Genomic DNA, 4,865 nt, shown 5'->3' with positions numbered 1-4,865 from the left:
AAACTCGAAAACAGTAAAAATTACAAAAAAAATGCAGGAGACCAAAAATGTTTCTAATCACCTCCTAAACCTAACACCATAAGTTTGCAGGACAGTTTTTGCTTCCAGTATACAGCGTGTGCAAGAAAATTGTGGATGTTTACTATTTTTGTCACCCTATACGAAATTTTTGGGATAGAATTTTTTACTTTACACCACTGGAACGAGAAACTCAAAACGGTTCTTTTAAGTGGTTGAACCACTCTGAACTCCCAATATTAACTGAGTTGCAGAGTATTCAAATTTTAAACCACAATTTCAACTAATTTGAAAATTTGTTGCATCAAACCATTTTTTGCTAAATAACTCGAAAATGTTACGGAAAATTTTTAGGGGACCAAGAATGCTCCTAATCAACTCCTTAACTTGACACCGTAAATTTGCAGGATCGCTTTTGCTTCCAGTATACAGGGTGTGCATAAAAGGGATGGTGATTGACTGTTTTTGGTCACCCTATACGCAATTTTTCAGATAGAATTTTTTGCTCAACACCACTGGAAAGAGGATCTGAAGACGGTTATTTTGAGTAGTTCAACCTCCCTGAATTCCGAAAAAATAATCGAGTTACAGGGTGCTCAAATTTAAAATCACAATTGGAAAATTGGTTGCATCAAACCATGTTTTGCTAAATAACTCGAAAACGGTGAAAAATTATTCGTACTGCTAAACTCATTCATGGAAGTTTTACAGTACGTCAGTGCCGCACTTATCAAAATAATAACAGCCATCCCAGGTAAATAATATCTTCCAAGCAAATTTCAATTAGATCCATATATTTATTGGGCAAATTGGATTTTAAACAAAGAATCATGAAGGTGTTTTTACGACCAAACATTTTTAATAACAATTTACCATATCAGTCTTTAACTCATATGGTAAAGACTCAAACTTTACAATAAACTGTTTGTGAAAAACTGACCCTTAATTAATTTATAAAAAAGACATGAAAACATGTCGAAAATGTGTCCAGAGTGATGGGGGGGGAGACATTTTCAAAATTTGTCACTATTTAGAGTACTTGTACTATTTGTCCTATTTTTGAAATTTATTATTTATTTTATATTATTTCTTTATTTTTTTTAATTATATTTTTTCCTTGTTGTTTTCTTATTTAAATAGAACACCTGATTTATTGTATACTACATTAATTTTGATTTTAGCCATCAATGGCATAATACTAATTTTTTAGATATTTGAAATATTTCTAAATACTCTATTAGTATACAGGGTGTCCCTTATTGAATAACAGTAACAGTGGCCTATAACAATTATTCTGAACCATTCTGTATAGTTTTGCAGTGAATGATTTTCACACTGCAAATATGCATTTTCACTAATATTATGGAGTTCTATACGGTTAAAATTGAGAAAAATCATAAAGAATAGTGCAACATATAAAACACAGCATACAATCTAATAATTTATACGGAAAAATTTTGTTCATTTTTCGTTACAATTAAACAGATACACGGATTGTTTTAACAGTCTGCAGCTTTTTTACATTTTACAGCTATTCCTGTACTTCTGTTTTTCATTAAGGTTTACTTGAAAACATAATTTGCTGGAAAATAATCCCTACTACTACTATAGTCGTTTGATATTATTCGTGTTACGATATTGTGTATGTAGTTACAAATATTGTAACTTACTTAAATCAGTAACCATAGATTCAAAATAAAATGTAGGGGTCTTCTACAGGTTGTGCGTCAATTCAAGTTAATAGAATAACAATTTAAAAAAAATGAAGAATTTGTAACTATTTTAAGATATCATTATTAGCAAAATTCCATTACATTGATAAACTTTTTAAAAGTATTGGAATTGCCATTTTAATGGTTAAAATGTGTGGACTATTTTGAAATATGATTATAATAATAATTAATATAGAATTTAAATTTTTGACTAAATTTCATAAATATTGCTAATCTTCTTTTATTTTAAATTGTTTTCAAAACATTATAGATTTGTTATTTGTAAGTCTAACTCACCAATATTTTTAGAAATAATGAATATAAATGTAATCTTCATTTCTTTAATGTCCTACAGGGCTATTTTTTCATCAATAATGACATCTATTAAGGCCGATATTTTTCATAATTTACTCAGGAAAGGGCATTAAAAAAAATATGATGCCCTCTCTGACAATTTTTTAAATAAAATCGTTTAAATCTCGAATTTTTATTTTTAAAGAATGAAAGTCGGATATTAAACATTAAAGACAACACAACCATTATAGGAAATAATGCCCTTGGTATTTTAATTACTATTAATTCCGAAAAATTTTATTACAACGTTTGTAACATTAAATACCAAGGGCATTATTTCCTATAATGGTTGTGTTGTCTTTAATGTTTAATATCCGACTTTCATTCTTTAACTTTTTTTTTTTTAAAAAAAAGATTTAAAGCATTTTTCACCTGAGGGCATTATGAAAAATAACGATTTAGGGTATTAATTCTTAGATAATTGACGTTAATAGATGTCATTATTGATGAAATAATAGCTATGTCGGACATTAAAAAATTCAAGTCCAGTCTTCAACTTTGCCAAACTTCAACAATAATATACCAATAAACTTCCTGGCTTAATAAGTTAAAACTTACTTTAGTAAGTTAAGTACTTACCAGTTGTTTACTTATTCTACAAAATCCTAGTTTGTATGTAAGGTGACCATTCGATAATGTCCTGTCAATCACTCAAGTCACTAAAACTATAATCAAACAAATCACACCGAAATCGCAAAGGGTACCAAATAGTCTGTTGCGTAACAAGCCCGTAAGGTACTACAGTTCATTTGATACGCGGTTCTGATGCACCCACGACAGCACCATGCAACCTAAATCTGAAAGGTACTTGCTCTTACGTATACGCTATCTCAACATAAGTGTAAGAAACAGTACCGCGGTAGTATCGGACAGTTGGTAAGGAAAATCGAGGTGGTTATGGTACATAGACCGCCTTCGTATGTTCTTCATCATTTTCATTGGTCTGGCCGATTCTACTTCCACTTGCTGATCGCGAGTCTAAAACGGTTTTGATTCTTTTAATTCATGTCGTTGACAGGTACGTGTTTTGTCACCGCTCTTAAATGGGAGGAGCATGTAATTTGATACTGTTCTACAACAGCTCTAATTATTCGTTTTTGTCGCCACGGCTCGAGAAGTATTCAGATGAATTCGGCTTTTTTCTCTCGGGTATTTTGTATGGGAAAATGTTTCGTTGGAGCTAATTTGATTATCGCAATTCTGCACTTCTTGTGCATTTCAATAAATGCACAACATCGACTACTCATTAGATATGCGCACATTTCAACTTTTTTAATGACAAGCAGAAAGTTGGAAGAAAAAGATGCTGTACAACTGTGAAAATAAGTCATTCGAATCAACTTACGGGCATCAAAACCGTTCCGGTCGGTAGGTCTACCACCCTAAATATTACCACACTGCACCGCGGTTTGTTCGAATATTTCCAAAGTTTTGACCTAACTTCAGTACATTTATTTTTGGGCCTGCCCTCGGTGAGAAAGTATTTATCGTATTCAAAGGAGTACGCACCAAAAATATGCCCGAGAACAAATTTGTATGCAAACCAAAATGGGATTAATTTTGCATACCTTTTAAAAGTCGCGGTAAAAACTTGAAAGGAGGAGTTTCACGTTGTTGCCCCGGAATTTTAGGAACAACTACAAACGAACATTTTCATGTCCTTTTTGAAGTTTAGTTTATTTTTCGTTACGTTTAACCCACACAAAAATATCAGCCACACACTTAAAATTACAAGGTTTGAACCTTTCTTATATTTTTAGGATATAAATTTCATTAATTAAATTCAATTCATCTTGATGTTTGCGAAAGCAAGTTTATGCGTTCAATTAGTACGATTTGTGTATTAAGTCATAACGTTAAATTAGGTAAAAGTTATCACTTCGTAACAACATAATTGACAGCAAAAAATAATTGTAAAATTGTAAGATTTTTGTAGTTTAAATCTTTGATTGTGTCATCAAAACTCAAAAATGTCTTTTGTCAAATGTCATTTGTGACGTCATCTCAATTTAGTTTGATATTTCGTATAACATTAGCCGTTTTAACGCATTATTTTAGATAACAATTTGCTTTATGGAAAAAGCTCCCCAGCAACTTTAACAGTGATTTAATGTAATGAGCGTTGATTTTCACGCTTCTTATTTTTGAGATTTTTGTATTTCTGTTATTATGTGGTTCTGGACTTTTTTTGTAACAATGGAATCTCAATCTATTTTTTTAGTGTTGTATTTTCAAAAGTAGATACCAACTCGCTTTTTTTATGAAACACCCTATATATTGCTTTTAGGAATTCTACAACATATTTCATGTATAAAGTCACCTATCTGTATTCGTTTCTGAGATATTTACCATTTTATGTAAAATTTTACATTTACAATACCTAAAACAATAATTGTAATTTTTACATATCAGTAAACGTTCTTTCTTGATTTTTGTGTTTCGTTTTGTTATACAATGTTGGTTCTTTGAGTGGATGTAGAAAGAATTATTCATGTCAAAAATTGACCTCAAAAAATAATTTTGAAAAGTTTTAAAAGTAAAATTTAGAGTTTTTGGTCGAAATAATTACAAATAATAATCTTTTGTTTTTTGTACGGTTTTTTCATAATGGTTCGTCGTTGTCCACCCTGCATAGTTAGTTGCTGGTATGCATTAAAAGGATGGCAGTATGTAATTGAAAAATTTGTAATTGTTATTTGAGTTTTCACGTGGTTAAACCATTTGTAACAGAAATTGTTTATAAGAAATGTAACTACAGTTTGTTGTAAAGAACAGAAAATT

The sequence above is a fragment of the Ips typographus genome, linkage group LG1, assembly GCF_016097725.1.
Source record: "Ips typographus isolate SLU linkage group LG1, UJ_Ityp_2.0, whole genome shotgun sequence".
Taxonomy (NCBI): domain Eukaryota; kingdom Metazoa; phylum Arthropoda; class Insecta; order Coleoptera; family Curculionidae; genus Ips; species Ips typographus.
This window is presented reverse-complemented; position numbering follows the sequence as displayed.